The sequence below is a fragment of the Oxyura jamaicensis genome, chromosome 9 (genome assembly GCF_011077185.1).
Source record: "Oxyura jamaicensis isolate SHBP4307 breed ruddy duck chromosome 9, BPBGC_Ojam_1.0, whole genome shotgun sequence".
NCBI lineage: Eukaryota > Metazoa > Chordata > Aves > Anseriformes > Anatidae > Oxyura > Oxyura jamaicensis.
Window position 1 is genome coordinate 1,664,036 of NC_048901.1, and position 19,743 is coordinate 1,683,778.

The 19,743-nt window shown below is 39.1% G+C and overlaps 1 long non-coding RNA gene across 2 annotated transcripts in view; it reads right to left on the reverse strand.

Annotated features, from left to right (window-relative positions):
* LOC118171794 overlaps nt 1-3,230 on the reverse strand; it is a 63,590-nt gene extending 60,360 nt beyond the window's left edge. For both annotated transcript variants that reach the window (XR_004753397.1, XR_004753396.1), the window contains exon 1: nt 2,991-3,230. This is a non-coding gene — a long non-coding RNA (uncharacterized LOC118171794). The remainder of the gene's footprint in view (nt 1-2,990) is intronic.
* Nucleotides 3,231-19,743: the final 16,513 nt, after the last annotated feature.

A 19,743-nucleotide genomic window follows, 5' to 3' on the forward strand; every position in this document is an offset into this window, starting at 1 on the left:
CTGTTATTTTTTTAGACACTTTATATATTTAAACACTTGCAGTTGCCAGACCTCGGTCATTGGTTCAAAGGGTAGCCATAGATCTCTTCAGTATGGGTGTCACTGGGTGTAGTCAGTGGAAAAATTTTAATGACTCACTAAATGCTTATTCATTCACCAACTATGATAATTTAAGAATTATTTTGATAAAAATGTTTATACTTCAGTTTTTGCACTTACAAGTGCTTGTTAGCAACTTCTGACACATTCACAGTTACAGACGGATACTCTGAAATGTGAGGTAACTACCGAAAAAAGAAAAGGAATTTGGAGAAAGTTAGCACCACTAACTAGATATAGAACTATTCCCTTACTTCCCATTCCTGTGTTAGGCTTGAGTGAAGACATGAAGAGAAAAGTTAAATATTAAGTATGTATTTCACTAGTTGCTTAACTAATTTAGGTTTCTAGAATGAGAAATTCAGAAAACATGAGAAAAAAAATCAGTACAAAATTTTAACGCAAGCCAACAAGCATTAGCCCACACGACTTAGCTTCAAGCATTTCAGTAGGTTTTATTGGTGTTGTTTGTTCTGTTTTGTTGTTTGAATGTTTCAGTTGATGAACTTACCAAAAAGCAGTAGGAGATCTGGGCTGAATTTTTTCTTAACACTAATTTATAGGAACATCAAGTTTTATCTGGATGGATCAAGGGCAGACCACTTCAACCCTACGTTTAGGAGTTTGTACCATAATGCCTCCTGCCACAGGGTGACAAGCAGTCAGATGGGCGGCAAGTACAAAAGCTGGCTAACTGGATATACACCACAATAATAAAATCTGTCCAGTAAAAACAGAATATTTGCCTCCTGTAACTTATGTCTTCCATAGGTGCTTATTAAACATGGTTGTCCCACATCAGGAAATATTTTGAACTGATGCAAATTGCTGCAACCCTAGCAAAAGAACAGATGGATCTGAAAGCTGATGTTCATACGCCACCCATCTCACACGTATGCAAGTCTGTGATGCAGCACATACTGGCAGTTTCCCCTCCCCTTTTTGCTCCAGCTGAAATGTCGACAACTCCTGCTTTCTTCCTCTTGCCAGAAGGAGGAAAGAACACTGAACGTGAATTGTCCAGTCTCACCTCACTCCTCAAAGCCTTACAAAGGTGAGGTTTAGAAGACTAATCTGGAATCCCAGTATGCTTAAGATCACCTCACCATGCTTTCCAATTGTGATTCTAATATAAGGAAAAAAAAAAAAAAAAAATCAGAAACATCTCAAGAAAGATCCCTGTCCAGGCTCATAAAGCTAGAATAGTATGGTTTAGATCTTGGATTAACACAGGCATTCTTTGAAAAAAATTTCCTCTAAATCCTACCAACTCCACTATCATTTCATTTCATTAAGTACTGAAGTGGAAATCGTGTATTCAGTAAGACAAATTCATGTTTTACTTCACTGTCACTTTTTAGAAAAAAAGGCTGTCTAAGGAGCATGGTTCTTGTTCCCTGTTATAATATAATGCTTCCAATACCCTCTTAGCTACTATTATGCTCCAGATGAAGACTGTTTCAAACCATTTACTGTTGTAAGCTCCCATACAAACATACCCACATTTTGAGGCACAACCAAATATTGACTTCATCTGAAGACCGATGGCTGCTCTTGTAATTACTAATGTACACTGGCAGCATTTCTAGCTACCAATATAGACAATGGAAATTTTTACAAATGTAACAAACTATTTATCACATAATAAATGCAAAATCTGTTACCATACTTCAGAAGCTTTACAATTTTCAAAAATATTTGATGCACAGCCTTAACGTGGTTGTGTTCACCACATAATTTTCTTTCTATGAGAGAAGGAAGATGAGAAGGGAGAAGAAAAAGCATTACTGTTATCCTTGGCTCTGGGTCAGATGGCTCTGGCTTATTCTGCTGAGTGCAAAGGCAAGTGGAAAACTACTTACAGCTCAACAAAATAACATTAACAAAGATAGATTATTTTCTCTGCTAGGGACTTCGCTGCATCCAGTTTTCAAGGGCCAATTGGGGAAAAAAAAAAAAAAAAAAAAAAAAAAAAAAGCTGAGCCGTGCTTCACCTCCAGCCTGTGCTCCAGGCTGGAGCCCCCACTGATGGGGTGGGCATGTGGGCATGCGCCAGGAGGGAGAAGGGCTTTACCTCACATTGCTAACTCTGCTGTAGTTTATTTGTCTAAATCCTTCTTTTTTTTCTTTTTTTTTCTCCCAAAGAAAATGCAAATCACAACACACAGAGTTTAGTTCAGACTTGGCAAAAAACAGGTTCAAATGCAAGGACAGAGGAATCTCCTTTACTTATGCCAACGCCACAGTTATGCATAAAAAAGATATCAACCATATGTCCAAGCAGAAGAGGTATTACAAAGCTTTTTCATGTTAAACTAGGAAAAAAAAAAAAAAAAAAAAAAAAAAAAAACTAATTATGTGACCAAGAGATTATTCCAGACAAAATTGCATATAAAAAGTCATACAGAAAGTAAGTAAAGGCTTAAGAAATCCAAACCCTACAGAAGGAATACATAAATTTCTAAATCTCCCTCTAGAACTGTATGTTTCACTTTTTGCAAACCAGAGTGACTTCAGAGTTAGCATTAAAGAGAAAAAAAGATCTCCCCTCCCCTAGACCCACCATGAAACAAACACAAACAAAATTCTTCGCTTCACATGTACAGATAATCATATATACTCTATGCCATCTGGTCTACATTTCCAAAGCTACAGAGTGGGGCTCATCCAGCAAGTCTCTAAGCCCAGACAACCTTAAAAGGGTGCTTAGAGACAACCTTTTCTGCCTTCAGGTGTGTGTATATACAAACAGAGTAACCCTAAGAAACCTCTCCTTTTATAGCCTCCAATCACTCTGCTCAGCAGTGTAATTAATCTCAGTGCAGCATAACTAACACAGATGACTTGGTCACTGCGAACACCGGCAGAGGCCAGTTAACAAGGGTAAATACCATTGTGATCTTGTTTTTCAGCAATGTGGTTTTATACTTCATCCCATCCATACTCTAGGGATTTATAGAGAACGGAGTAAGGCTACTCAAGACAGGGCTAGGAGAAGCAAATTACAGTTGAAGAAGCTGGTTCACCACAGATCCAGCAGGCACCATGAGTGCTGCAACTGCTCTTGAGCTCTAGCACCAGCCAGAAATCAGAAGCTCCCTAAGAATTTAATGCAAAAAGACACTCTTGCATGTCTTCTACACTTCCCCTTCAAGTCGCCCTTCTCCCTTTTAAGGACTCTCTTTATGATAAGGGCCTCTTCACACAAAGTTACACCAACTCCCATCCCAGGGCTTCTCATGTTCTTGCTTCCTGGGAGTGACTGAATTGTGTCCTTCAGAGCTGGGGTCACCCCACTTCATGGCACTAGCCCAGGATCAGAGTTCAGCAAACAGAAAAATAATCTAACCAGACACATTACATCTTGTGAAGCGAGGTGATGAATTGGACTGCTTAATCTAGGTATTTGCAAGTTTCTGACTTGTAAAAGCTCTATTAAACACTAAGCTCTGAATGCCCTTTGCTCCAAAGAAAGTCAGTTCTAAAGTTTTCATATCTGTGAACTTACTATATATATATATATATAGATTACTAACTACCCTACAGAAATAAAGTAAAAATGATAAAGTAAAAATGGAAAAAGCTAAAGAGCCTTTTAATGTTACCTGTGCTTTGGCTACAAAAGTTTTTAGAGTGAAAAAAAAAAAAAAAAAAAGTTACTTGTTTCTATAAAGGATGGAAACAACTGTGACATCAAAGATTATCACCATCTTATACTATCTTATACTAGAGCTTGTACAGATGAAACTAAGTAACACAAAAATTTGGGAAATATTGATATTGGACGCCTTGGAATTTAAAATTTTCACTTACCAGCCACCAACAGCCCAGATCTACCTAGACTAAATATTGCTCTTCTACATGTACATGACAGGGTAGCTTTAAAATATATATACAACAACAATAACCTGATGATAGTCAAGACCACAAAAATCAAAAAACTGTTTGCTTACGTTTCATCAGGGCCAAAAATTATTTGGAAAATGAAGCAGCTAAATTTAGTTGTCACCACATCTTCCCAATCACAGCAGTTCCCAAAACCTTTCTGCAGCAGGAAGCTGGAAGAAATGCACGTTAGGTCAGCCAGTGCTTCAGGAGAGGGCAGTGGCTCCCTTGGGGTGCCTGTGCCAGACGGCAGCAGCGAACCCGGCCAGCCAGGCCCTTTGTCTGACCTCCTTCCACAGCTAAGCCAGTGAATTAGCCAGCACCCACCTCTGCTACATTCTAGGACAGTATCTTGTGAGCCTGTAATGCAATTGAATTCACGGGCTTACATGGAGTTCATACTACTTATTTCACAGGGCAAATCATTAATATAGCTTCACTCTGACAAGTTGCCATCCTGGGAAGCCATTGTTATCCTCTGTCTTTTTAAAAGGACCCTGCAGATTAACAAGTAAATAAGGTCTTTGTTTCTGTTTGTTTGTTTTTATTATTAGTTCATTTGTTTTACAGGACATCACAGTTCAGCTGAAAAAGTAGTAGTAAAGTCTCGTAGCAAACAAACCAAATGTTCTTTGGCACTTGCCAAAATGTACAGACCTTCAGCAATCCTGAATCAAAGAGGAATCCAGCCCAATTTGCTCTCCACTACATTTAGGTTAAATATTGAACTGCATAAATTGTCTGTGCTAATTACAAGTAGTGTAATAGTTAAATTGATACGTATACGTTTCCAACAAGTTTGCTTTCATGAAGGATGTATTAGTTACCAGGCCAGATCACCACTGCATGTTCATGAGCACAAAGAGTCTAAAATTTCATTGCTTTTAAACACAAATGCTTACTCAATTAATTCAGGAAGAAAATTAAGTATAAATTTGTGTTCACAGCTCTTCCATGCCAAACAATTATTTGCTGTTTCTTCTCATCTTCATTGACTTTACTGCTGTGTTTTACAGAAAGATATCACAAAACAAACCCTTAAATAAATAAAGCCCTTGCTACTTATGTCACCTGTGCCTTTGTTGTGGATGATAACTCCCATTTGGTTTCCATAAATAAACAAAAATATACCCACAGATGCTTTCTAGGAAGACTTTCTGTATTCCAGTCCCCCTTGGAATAGCTTATACCAACCTGTAAACAAAACACAAGCCTCAGAAGGCCATCAGTATAACAAGGCACACATTAGAGCATTCATTGGAGCAGCTACATCTTTGGGCTATTATTTAGGTGAAGAATTGAGACCCTGACAACAAACACACATACATACTTGAAATAAATCATACTAGCAAAAAATTAGATTAGATTCTGGACTTCACATTTGAGCAAATGGAAAGAACTCACCATTTCCTGGCAATATCACAGTAAAACACCATTTTTATTAAGAACCATTTTCACTTAAAATGATTTTAAGTGTGCTGAGCTCCAGACTCCATCCAAACTTGATCTTTAAATACTTAACATCTTTCTTTGCAGCCATCACGTGAGATTTAAGCACCAAAGTAAATCTCCTATATACATGTAAAATTTGAACTGTTGAAAAGGTGATGATCTTAGTGAAATACAAAGACAGCTTCTGAATAATATTCTCAGTGCATGGATTCTCAGTCGGGAAATCCTCAAATGCACAAAGACTTTAGTAGAATTTTTTAAATCTCATTTTGTGGAATACCAGTAAGACAAGTTTTCAGCACAAAGAAGTTACTCAGAACATTATTTCCATCTCAGAAAAGGGCTTTGAAAGAAACTGACTTTACCACCCCAATTACAGGAGAATAACAATTCAACCATCACCACAACTGCATGCTGTTGCAAGGCTATAATTAAAAAGCTAGAATCAAAACACTTGAAATCAGTCAGAAAGTTATTCAAAGAGATAGTATACATGGAACAAACAGGCAGAATTAATGCCTTGAGAGAGGTAAGTGGCAGCAAAGAACATCAAAGAACGCAGTGATGGCACGTCCTCCTACAGGTTTCATTAATTGTCACTAGATAAGGCACATTAGTTCAGTAACCAGTAAGCTCTCTCTCCTCAGACAAAGTACTTTTACATTTTAGGTTAGAAGGATTAGGAAAAGGAAGCTGCCTTTCCCTGCAAGGTTTTATAATGATCAAAAATGGCCAGTTATAGATATTATTAAGTCCAGTGACAAAGTTTATGAAAACAGGAAGATGGCTCACCCTGAAATAGGAAAAAGGGTATAGTGCATTAGGGCATGAGCCTAGCTTTGATTATAAATAACTCCAAATACGTTACCTTCAGGAAGCCACAAGATTAGAACTCAGAAGCTTTAGATACCGGGGCAGTAAGGGAATTTTGTATTTCTTGCTCAGACTTCAGTGATACGTACAACAGCCCTGTGGTAGGTACAGTGCAGAAATAACACATTACTTGTTGCAGAAATGCGTGAACAGCATGACCAGTGCCATTCCTGCAGGATCACTTGTGTGATAACCATCTTAAGAGAGCAAAATAGGACATGCTGTAAAAACATCTGAAATTAACAGGGGCCTGTTCATGAACGTCATAACTTAAAATATCGGTATTTTCTTACAGTATTGTTAGTATTCTAGGAAAAAGCCTTTTGTCACTATTATCTTAGTGCTTATATGTTCTTTTTGGCTTGAATTACCTACATAAAATCCAAATTATGGGGAAAAAGTATGTAGAGTTTACACTATTTCCTTTCAAACATAGATTTTAGTCATGACACGTCAAGGATAAAGAAGTCAGTCAACTAAGATGTATCTTCAAATCTCTCTCCTACTTCATTCCATTCCTGCTTTCTCTACAGAAGCCCAAGAGACTCACCAATACAGTCAAACTACCCGTGTTTGGTGACAGCAACAGAAATGTCTTCCTCTAGTGGGTTTCCAAAGCAGAAAGAGTGCCTTATAACAGATCATTTGTGAAACTGGGCTTCACACTCAACTGAAGCTCATTAAAAACACTTTTGATTGCTTTTATACTGACATGCCTAACTCCATTAATCTACTGAGGCTTAAAATTATTGTGCTCACTGTCCTCATCACTAAAGGATAATAAAGATGTCACAGCATATTATTTTCAAAAGTTGCCATTAAACAGGCAAAGAAGTAATTGATCTAGCAGAGCACTGTACATACATTCATGATAGCTTTTAAGGGAGGCTTTTATTTTAAAACAAAAAACTTCATGCATTCCAACATATGTTCTCCTACACATTTGCAGAGATGGAATAAGAAGTATGGCTTCAAGCAAAGATTGAATACAAATACAGCAGAACACAGAATTTGCTTGCAGAAAACACAACATGGTCTGGTCCAGTCAATGATGATGTGCATGTAGATGTCCACAAGAATGAGTTGGGCTGTTCCCATAACATCACATGGATTTCTGATGGAATTGCAAAACTCTGGGATTATTCAGATTCTGAACATCAATTAGCCTCTGTGCAAATAAATAAATAAATAAAAATAAATAAATAAAAATAAAAAATAAGGAAGTCACCTCTCCCCAGAAAGAGTAAAAAAAGAAGGAGCATAATTAAACAAGGATGAAAGTATGACTAGCATTCTAGAAATAGGCAACAGATAGTGGTTTGGTACTTGCCGTATTAAAGATCAGCTAAGACATACCAGATTTGATACAAGCAATTTAAACTAAGAGTGAGTCACTGTTTTATGCTTGGATGCTGTGAGCTTGAGTTTGGCCATGCCAATTAAAGCTCAGAATTCAAAGTGACTGAACTAAAAATATATTTCAAGAAGTTATCTCTTTTTATAAATATTCTTTATTCTGAATGGGGAAAGGATATGGGGAGAGGAGGTGGGAGAGGGAAGCAGGCACACCATATACAGCCCTCAGAAATACAGCTGAGTCATGAGCTGGAATGAGAAATGTTGTTCTGCAAAAGCACACAGCTACCCATTGGACTAAATTTACCAAACACGAGGAGAAATAAGGAAAAATAAATAAATAAATAAATACATTTGGTTCCCCTTTCTTTACAGAGTAAGGAGCAAATCTACAGATAACTTACCAAGAATAGAAGGAAATTGAAGTAATAGAAAAAAAATAGAAGTAATTGCAGAACTTAGTTGTGCTATGATGCACAAGTGCAACTTAAAGATTTAATAACTGAAAGCAAAGTAATAAGCATGGGATTCTGCTGGATTTTAAACAAAAAGGACTGGCATTATTCTAAGTGACTTCCTACCCCAGAAAAAGTGTCTCTGTCAAAGCTATGCCAATAATAGAAGGTTTCCATTTGGAAAAAAAAGTATCATGAAACTGTACTTATTTGACGAGTTGTAGACAGAGCAGCAATACTGCCGTCTTCTTCTTATTTTTTAAAGATAAGTTTTGGCTGCAGCTAGAAAAACAATAGCCAGTAGGAGTACAGCTATGAAATGAACAGTTTTATTATGGAGCCATTTGTCTGGGCTGTTCCATACTTATCGGACAGGCACAGGAATGCAAGAAGAGAAGGCTTACACAAGCAACACCACATCTCCATCATCAACACTGCCACTCTGAGGCTAGAATACATGAACAAACATTTTCTTTATCGAAAGGAAGGAGAGGTGGTGCCCGGTGGCCTAGCACAACTGCAGTGTTGCGCAGAGCAGCTGGCTTCACAAGCCACAGCCCTGGCATGCCACACACATTCGGCTGAAATTAGAAACAGCAGAGGTCAGGGGTTAAGAGACAAGTTTACATGAGACAACTACCCAGAGCATGACTGGAATTTGCTAGTGAACTCTCGATCAGGGGAAGAACTTGTCAGAGAGGGAGGGTTTCAGCAGAGGAATAATACATGGGAATTTTCAAGCACTCCATTGGTAACATGTCACCCTGGCAGTAAGCAGGCAGCACTTAATCAAGCACGAGCTTTATAGAAGGTATCTGGTTTCTGTATTTAAATCTCCCAATGTGGCCTGCATTAACATACTCTTCCTAAATTGGAAACACAGCACTGGGTGCACAACCACAGCAATTGCAGTGGGACAAACACTACTTCACCCCTCCACTGCTTGTGTTCAGCTTTGCTCAACCTGCCCATCATTTACGGAAGACAAATTGCTTCTTTTGGTGCTCTCCTCACCCCTAACACTGGCTGCAGTGACAGGGTTCATCCACAATTCATCCAGCCTACAACCTCACTGCCCCCTGTGCCACCAGGGCCCTGAGCAGCAGGCATCTGTGCCAGCACCATGGAGCAGTCTTGCTCCTGCAGAACATCCTTACTGACACTATTTTCTCATAAACCTTAAGGGAGCACATCATTTATAGATTTCCCCCCCCAATAGATACACTACCTGACCTTCCAACACCTGTATTTGAAAGACAGAATGAAGGGGGAAATAATTGCATCATTTAAAATCTGCCTTATAATATGGATGTTACTGAAAGTTGTTTGAACATCACTCATGCGGACGTATCATCGGAAGAAGAATCCTGCATTCCAGCGTTCCCCATTCATTATCATAAAGTGGGTAATTGGCATCATTAACATTCTTCCTAGCTGGAAAGAATTCACTCCTGCATCGCAGCTAAAACAGTATGCTGTTCAGAGGCCTGTTCTGTTCTTCCACAGATATTCAAGGGAAATTTAATTTTTCTATTTATTCTTCATCTTTAATAAATACTACTACATAAGCCATTACTTTAACTCTTAAGGAAATTAAAACATCATTTGAAAGGACAAATCTTGTAACAACTATAAACCAGCAAGGACTGTTTTGGCCTTTGAGCATGACAGTTTCATATCCATTCCTAGGAATTAGAAAAACAGAATTTTGACTACTAAATGAAAATATCTTTATGAAATCAAACCCATGAACCTTTATACAGAAGGTGTATGATGGAAATTAATAGCAAGTGACAAAAGCTTTTTTTCTTCATATGAAAGTTTATGCATGCTGTGATTTCCATGTCTATTTTTATGAAAAGCCAAGTTCTCTTTATATAATTAGAACAGCTCTCGAGGCAGGAAGAATATAATTGGCAATAATGACTTGGAGCTGAAAAAGTCTCACTGGAGTTATCACTACGTCACAGCCTAAGTGCGTTGCATAAGAATAGTTTTGTAAAACAAGAGACAAAAGCAATGTGGGGGAGGAGCAGCTTTCAGCTGCAGACATTTTTCCTGCTCCTCGGCTGTAAAGATGAATGGTTGGAAAGCTGACAAGTTTTCACAGGCGTGACTGAGCCCAGTCCCTGACTCAGAATTAAATAGGACATAAGGCTTTGGCTGGCCAAGATCACTAAGCATGAACAAAAATTAAAACTAAAATTACCTTTGTTGTTTATATTAGTGTGAGAAGTAACTGAGAACAATACTGTTTATTGTTTGGCATGGATATGTCATTACTGTGGGCTAATAAAGACTGAAAAGAAAGGAAATTCATCTCAGTCTTGTTCCAGCCTGGACCATAAAAAAGTAGAAAAATTTGTGCTGCCCAAATGAAAAATGAGCTTTGGCCTTATCTGTGTACATGACCAATCATGACTTAGTTTATGTAAGCAAACATTGTCATACTTTGTGTAGTGCATCTGCATTCACATTTCTAATTCCTGCTAGTGCCACGCTAGGGTTCACAGTCTGTGTACTCTTCACCAGGATGCTGAATGAATGAGCAGGACGGATGATAGCTACACTGAGCTGTTCCATATTCATCACACTGCCCTACAGTACTACTAAGACCAGGCAGCAGTAGCAGAGCACCGACAGAGTCCCCGCCACGGTGACTGCAGCTCCCAGCCGGCCAATGCCCAAGGCGAGGCACCAAAGGCGCCTTTTCTCCACCTCAATGCCCCATCTAGAGCGGGGCAGCTTGGAGCCGTTGCCATCCTTCTGAGTGACTGAAGCTACAGACTTAGCTGGACTTCTGCATTCACTCATGTCAGACAGGAAAAAAAGCCTTATAGTACTTTGGACTTCAGCAAATTAGACTGAGCTGAAGTATTTTCTGACACCTGAAACCATGCTGACTGGAGAGAAAACCGGGTGAGCAAGGGCTCTGGCAGAGCCTGGCAGGCAGCTCCCTAATGTGGTTGTCTCCCTACAGTCACGGACAGGAGATTCTACTGCAGCTGCATTTAAAGAAATAAAAGGTAATTAAAAAAAAAAAAAAAAAAAAAAAACAACTTCTCAGGTTCTCAGTTTATAGTTCATCCCCTGCCTCTAAAAAAAACTCTAAAAATCTGTATCCACCTACATTATCAGGGTACAAAATTATCCCTTCCCACCCCAGTTCCATCCATTAGAAGGCAACTGCTTAGTCACCTTAAAAACAACAAAACAGCCTGTTCAACATCAGAGATATCAAAAAAGACACACAAAAAAAAGATGAAAATAATTGTTGTAGTCTTGGGTTTCAGTCTTGCAAAAAATTAAGTGGATGAGAAATTCTGCATTTGACTTCAATACAGAGAATCAACATACCATGTTTCACCTGTATTCATCTTATTATATATATATGAAGAAATTCTACAAATACACAATCACTAGCATTGGCTTAGAGGCATATAAGTTGCTCAAAAAGAAGTCACTGAAAAAAAACTACACTTACAGTTCTAAATTATAGCTACGAGGTATAATCCTAGAGTCGGTAAAAAGAAATTATGGTAAGGTGAAATGTCAAATCATAATCCATTAAGAGGGAGATATTGGTAAAACAGCAGAATTATGAGCAACTTCTTGGCTAAATTTGGACCAATGATGAACAATGGGAATGGTTACAGAAATCCGAGTTTAAACTCAAGTTGAAGAAAACGATGCAGAAAAAAGTGGAAGAAATGGTGAAAAACACAGACAGATGTGTAAACCACATTAATAGATTAACTTTCATCACATATTAGTGTCTTACTTCTGAAGAAGATTGCTCATAATTGAGCACATGGTCCTTTATCCCCATTTACTTGGCTCCATTTGCTAACATCTCACTTCTACAAGACTCTCCAGTTGCTGTGTTCTCCACTACTCATGTGCTTCTCTGGGTCATAACAACTCACACAATAGCTTGCAAAAAGAAGGCTCAGGGGGATTTTACAGTCTTTGACAACACCAGATTTTTTTGCAAAGTGGTTTAAGTTTTAGTTTATAGAAATGAAGGAGTTACGAGAGCTGTTCTATGGGATCAAAGCAGTCATGGATACTAGAAGTTTTTGCTATTGTATACAACAAAAGCAAATCATAATAAGCTGTAATTAGTCACATGCTGAGTGACCAAAGTTTAGTAAATCATTGGTCACTGTTCTCTTCAGCACAAAAAAAAAAAATGGATCTCTCCTCTCAAGATGGCGAGCTGTCATCTCCTGTGGCATAAATACCATGCTGTCACCGCTTCAGTCTTCATCAGCCTCCATATGCACATTGCAAGTGCATGAAAGGCCTTAGGAGAGTGTATTTCTGGTAAAACAGTGCAGTTGTTCTAGCTTATCACCTCATCCTGCTTCCATATTAGAGCTTTCATACCCATGGCAGTTTCATTTTACTAAGCTAGCCTATACATCCTGTATGTCAACAGATAGATTCCCAGAGCTGCATTATCAGCAAAAAGCAAGAGTGGAAAAGCATATGCTACACAAGAGTGAGTGATGAGGAAGTCTGTGCTCAAGTGTACGCTTGCGTTAGCCTAAATAGGCACATGGCAGTGTTTCTAGCTAAGTTTCTAGCACAGTGTTTCTAGCTAAGGCAGCCATAAGAGAAATGAGAGGTGGATAATACCAGTGAACTGGTAGCACATAGTTCACTTCTGTTCCCACTGTCAAGGTAGGGCTTTTTTTTTTTTTTTTTTTTTTTTTTTTTGATGTAGGTGACAGTATCCCTTCCCAGCTCATTTACAGTCTTTCAAGTGCTCCCATTTCCCTCAGGAATCTCTTGTGAAATAGTCTAATCTCACTGAGCTGAACTGAAAGGTAGACTACACTCCCTTGCTAGAGAATAAGAACAAGGTACAATTTCCCTTTCATTTGGTGCTCTACTCAGAGCTGAAGTTGTAACACACAATTCAGCAGGATACCTGCGTAAGTACTGAAGGAGCCAGGTGAGCACAGGCGAGAGGCTTGGCTCCATTCTCCTTTCTCAACAAGGCAGCTGAATTAGTACTGAAGTCAAAGGGATGCGTCACTGGCTTGTGAATTCCTATAGCCCTCAAACAAGCATATGGAAGACAACAGTTGTGACTGTTTCTGAACCAATGCTTTCTGAACTCCTCTGCAGTACTTACAACCTGCTCAGGGTTTTGCTCAAACAAAAGCTCCATTAAAAAGAAACTAACCAAAAAAAAAAAAAAAAAAAAAAAGTCACACCACCAGAAGTCACATTCTTACCCAAGAGTCTTCTGACTTACATTTTTTCCCCTCTTAGACTTTTATGACATGGAAGTGTCACATCCAGAACTCTTCTTCCTCATCACTTTCTTCACCCTTCAAGTAATTCTTTTCCAATGTTTCCTTAGACAACACATCAAAACAGTTTCACTTGCATGACTTCCTCCCAACTTACTCCTAGCCACAACCCAAATCACAGTCTGTTTTTCGGCCTTCTTCAAAACCTGAGCTGAAATCACTTTTCCAGTCACGTACCTGAGCACTGTTTCCCTACCCCTTTTCTCACACCGCCTGTACTTACTCAGCTTTCTTTATTTTGGTTTCTCAGTCTTAGTTAATTGACATTTACTTTTCTGATTCCTGTCAGTTCACTTCTCTGCTGGTATTATTTGCCAGATTTCTCCCCTTCCATAAATATCTGAGTTTCAGATTCGTTTTCTCCTTCCGTAATGCATTTCTCAAATCACCAAGTTATTTTCTGCCTAAAAACTCCATGTTACAAAGTCTACTCATCACTGCAGTGTGTTTTAGGGATTTAAACATGGTAGGAGGAGTCATGAAGCCCTAATTATTTAACATTTGAACATTTCAGTGAATCCAGCTGCAAAAGAGATAGGATATAATAATGACAGTCCTCCAGCTGAGGCTGTCTTGGACATTACAATTATTATCATGTAGCGGATGTCAGGTTCACGCGGTGATGAGAGCACTTGGGGCTCTCTGCAGCTGCAAGAACACCAAGGTCCTCCCTGCTGATGCTGGGTGGGAGGCAGGTTATGGTCACACCACAGGGGCAGGGATTGCAAAAGTGCTGAGAGCCAGCTGAAATGGCTCACTGCTTCCAGAGGGAGGAACTGCTATGTGCTTTGAACCTCAATGTGTTTGTTTTCAGCAAGGTAATTTTTGAAGGTCCTTCAAGGATGCCTCTCACATCACATCTTTCTAAAACCCATTTCAAATCCTGAGACTGAGAATTCATATTCTTACACCATATCATCAGCTTATTGTCTTATAATATTAAATATTGGGTGTTCTATTCCCATTTTTGCAATGGTAACATTGGACAAAATAGAGAAAATAAAGCACACGAGCATGTATGTTTGCCTACCACTATGAGAAATAGTTTACAGCTTAAAAACATCATTTTTCTGGCTTAGCCCTTCCTGTGTTGCAAGAATGCCAATCCGTACTGCACACATGTTTGTATACACAAATCAAGCAGAAATAATGTAGGAAGACAGTAGAGGTGGGGAGCGGTTAGTCTTCTGGGGATCGGGAGACTGGTGTACTGGGTCTGGCTGGGATGTTAACTTTCCCTGCAGCAGCCCATACAGTGCTGCGCTCTGCACTTGGAGCTAGAACAGCAGTGGTATCACACCGGTGTTGTGTCTGCTGCTGAGCAGTGCTGGCACAGCATCAGGACTCTCTCTGACCCTCCTAGGGGGTGGGCAAAAAGTGAGAAAGAAACATCAGCAGGGCAGCTGACCTAAACCAACCCAAGGGATAGTCCATACCATATGATGTCACACTCAGCAATAAAAGGGGGAAAAAGGAAGAAGAGGGGAGGGGTGGGCTCTAGTTGTGAAAACGTCTGTCCTCCTCCCGAACACCGGCTACGTGCGTTGAGGCCCTGCTTCAAGGACGTGGTCAAGCATCGCTCATTTGTGGGAAGTAGAGAATAATTTCTTTCCTCTGCACTTCCACATAGCCTTTACTTGTTTTGTTTTGTTTTTCCCTATCCCCCTTCCTTTCCCCCCTTTCCATTTTTTCCCTTTAGTTAAATTGCTTAATTAATAATAATATTTCCTTAATAAATATTTTTTTTTCCTTTAATTAAATTATCCTTATCTCAACCCGTGAGTTGTTCTTTCCTTTACTTCTTCCCCTCCTCATCTGAGGAGGGGGAGTGAGAGAGCGGTTGTGGTAGTCAGCTGCCTAGCACGGTAAAACCACCACAACTGGATTGCATGTGTTAATTCTGCTGTTGACTGAGGAGATATTGTTTCAGTTCCCTCACTTATAATTGTGTTTCTTTGGATGAAAAAAGATATTGAAAAAAAAATCAAAGTTTTTAGAAATGCAAGATTAAATTAGCAGTATTATATAAACACTACACTCAAACATTTTAGTTCCTTGTACAACAGGGCTATTAGTCTTAAAAGTTTAAGCTGACTTTGTAAGCTTCAGGTCAAAGATTTGCATCGATTTCCAGAGGCTGATCCTAAGTCTGTAAGATCCTATTAGTTTTGCAGCTTCCACTAGTCCTTTTTCTTTATCCTAACCACAATAAGAACAAAAGCATGAAAAAGATGCACCATTTATTTTACATCGGCAATTACCCATTCCCTAGAGCATTTTGGCGAGTTCTGAAGTATCTCCATCAGCCTATTTTCACAGGTGAGCCTTTGCCTATTCAGAATTGGTAAATCTGCCTCAGTACAGGGCCAGCACATGCATTTCTGTGTAGACCAGATTGACACTTCATCCCCTTGCTCTGAGAGCAGCTTGGTTCATTTCAGCAAGATCAGTGCTTGGGGCAAGGTACTAACAGATGTGAGAAGGATATTTAAATCTCATTGCTTGGGACTTACTGTTTAAATTTAAAGCATTAAACTCGGAATCTAGAGGCAAATCCCCCATCTCTGATAATAGCTAATGTCATTACGTTTTTCTTTAAGCTTTTGATTCAATCTGTTATAGGGAAATTTCACTTCCCTCTCCCTCTCTATTAAGAGGAAAAGGGACCTTAACTAAACCAAATTACTTACAGTGTAAGTTAGCATCTTTCCCAATAACTTTAACAGCATTTTTTTGCTGTATGGAACCCAGAGCAAGATTTCCTTTTAAGTAGACATCCTTCAAAAATGTATTCTTCTCACTACCTTGGCCTTGAAGACAGTGTATTTTCTAATTTTATAGATGCTGCTGAATGTTACGCAATGTCAGTCACACCACATTATGTCATTTTACAGCAGGTCAGAAGGAACTGCCATGCTCAGAGATACCTGATATGTTGCCAAATCATTTGGCACATCTCTTATTCTCATCAATTTGAATTACTTGCAGATCATTTCAAAAGAGACATAACTATTGGCAAACATTCAGAAAGTGGCAGGTAGTCTGAGTGCTTTGCTGGCCTTCTCAATTGCAAGATAGACAGATTCCCACAAAACAGTAGAAATGTCAGCTTAACACATGTGCAATCCAAGCTTGCATTTACTATCTTTGGACAATGCGCTGCAATTCTGCCTTACAGTGAATATTCTGCAGTTCCCCTAGAGGCAGCTCAAAATCAATGCTATTAGAAATACCAGATTCTAAACAATGCTATATTAGAAATACCAGATTCTAAACAATGCTATATTAGAAATACCAGATTCTAAACCAGATTCATTCAGTGGGAATGGGCTATAGTTGCGCCAGGGGAGGTTTGGGTTGGATATTAGGAAGAACTTCTTTATTGAAAGCGTTGTTAGTCACTGGAATAGGCTGCCCAGGGAAGTGGTTGAGTCACCATCCCTGGAGGTCTTTAAACGACGTTTAGATGTAGAGCTTAGGGATCTGGTTTAGTGGAAGACTTGTTAGCATTAGGTCAGAGGTTGGACTAGGTGATCTTGGAGGTCTCTTCCAACCTAGATGATTCTGTGTTTCCGTAAACCTGAGGCTAATACTTGTTAATTGATTCAAGTATTAATTCAGTGCCATATACTTTCTAGAGCAAGTATCTTTCATTCTTTCAAATATTGAATTCTTACAGTAATTCCACACCAACTACAGTAATTAAATAAAACGTTCCTTACATTAAACTCCAGATGAACTATCCTTTTATGATTATGTACATTTATTTTTGAGCCACCTTAATGCATTGCATGTACGAGCACAATAGCTAAAATGAGCCAAATAAGAATTAGAGCTAAGTTCTGGTTATACAAACAAGAACATTCTTGAAAAGGCCACAGGTAGCAAGAGACAACTAGAGTCGCAATATATGTATCATAACATTGGCCAACACTGAGTTAGTTTTTGGAAAACACTACTGCAAAACAAAGCAGAGACCTTCTATGTAGAACAAGCTTGTGATAGGTAACCATACGGGGAATTGTCAACTGACTGCAGTTCAGCAACACAAAAGCATATAAAATTAGATTGGAAGAGCATAATTTTACAGTAAAAGAATTCAAGGTCTTCACCTAGCTGCAGAACAGGCTCTTTCTTATACACAGGGAAAATACTGCGAAGGGGCATTGCTTCAAAAGTAAATACAACAGAGGATAAAGATTTGTAGTGAGTTCACACTGATAAAAGCCACGTGGGTCAAGCAGTTAGACTGACAACTGAAAGCCGGTGCATCTGATACGCTCTGTGTTTGGGGGAATGGCTGAAAGCTTGCAGACAAGTGGCACACAAGATCACAATCAAGATTTGGTCTAGAAAAAAACAGGCTTCTTTGGTCCTAGGAGCTAAAACTTTTGGACTAATGCTATAAGCCATTCTGCAGATGGTGATCTACCTGTAGGATAAAGGCTTGACATCATCTGACAGCGATGTGATTCTGTCCAAACACAAACATCAAGCTTCACAGACTGAACTGCAAGATCTGAACTGATAATTGTGGAAAAAGAAAAGATGAAACTAAAAAATAAGATCACCTAATTATGTAGCTGGATAAGCACGGTATAGGCTGATGGCTCCTGAAGGTATTAATTATCATCTCTATTTTAAGCAACATCGGCTGTGAGGATATAAGACACCATTTGTTCATAGCCTGCTTGTTACAGGTATCTTCATGGAATTGGGTCTCTAGGAAAGATTTTTCTTTAACAATAAAGTAACAGTAAAATTTCATTTAGCAATTAACTTTGTTCCATCCTGCTGCTTATTTCAGTAGGAAGATTTTTGTGCTTAAAGTTAAGCACATATTTGAGTATTCCCCCAAATTAAGCAAGAATATTAAGTCAGAGGAAGTCTTGTGAGACATGGTCAGACAGACAAAGGCAGCATCCCCACAGCTCACACAAAGAGGTTCAGTAACAATCACTATGGAATATTTGCTAACAATAAACCCACTTCTTACAAAATGCTTCTGTGCACACACTGAGGTCTTTTTAGGACAATGGCAAAACCAAATCCAGATTAAAAGTTTGCTAAAGTCCTGTCTGAATGTATCCCTCACTCCCTGTGATGAGCTTGGTTGCACAGAACTGATAATATGGTTCTGGATGGGATGCTGTGCTGTGGAGTTAATAAGACAACACTACAATGCCCCCTGGTATGGGGAGAGGCAGATGGCCTCAGCATGTTTTCATGCTTGGTCAGGTGTTATTAATTTATGACCAAGAGAGCAGGTGGCTGTCATAAATTGCAAGAATTTATCACAAATCATTCAGCTCTCCAAAGAAGCCAAGTACCTAAATATGCTTTTATTATATCTTTGGGAGAAGAAGAAAAAAATGAAAAAAAAAATTGCAGCCAAGTACTATTTGCGTAATGGCTAAATTCAGACAATAGTACATAGAGAAGAGGAAAACTGGAAATGCTGTGTCCAACAGCTTCCTCTGTCTCAGTCATTTTCCCATTAAAAAATGTGTGAAGTACATATTCTTGATGTACTAAAGCTCTACTTCCAAGACAAATGAAATTCAGGAATATCTAAAAATGAGATGTGTACTTCAGTGATGCTGGACTAGAAGTAGTTTGAGCCCATTGTTCTTCTGCCAGCATTACCATATTTTATTTGCACCAGGAGACTGGCTAGAGGACCTACTTGTGATCAAAGAGACCCCCATACACAGAGCACAGTGGTACAAGTGTAAGGAAAGACAGGCCTGCCACAAGGAGGTCACCATCAACACAGAGAAGAGACCCAGAGAGAAACGCTGAAGGCATTGCCCATCTGTAGGAAGGGAAGACAGCAAACGCCACCAGTCTAAGGGTCAAATTCTGAAGAGCTCAGCTCCCACTTAAAAGACATGCCAAGGCTCCACTTCTGCAGGAGTGCTTTGGGTTCAGCAGCCCTGAAGTGTTTCCCCTGCACAATCCATGCAGAAATAGGAAGCCAAGCTGGAGCTGAATCCTTCTACCAAAGAGCTGGGCCCACCACCTTCACAACAGGTTTACCACAAAACCAGCCCTGCTGCAGCAATGTGGCTGATTTTACAGAAGCGTCCACCTTGTAAGGTGAAGAGGAGTTTTGATAGTAGTATTGTGGAAGAAGGTACCATACTGCTGAACTTCTGTCTTCAGTATGCTTGAACACAATCAGTGTGTGTTATAATATATTAAAATCAGCCTTTGAGTTGTTGGGATTATCTGCATAGTTAAAAGCAGCTGTTTACACAAATAATTCAGTTTTTAGTATTCCTTGCTTAACAGCACTG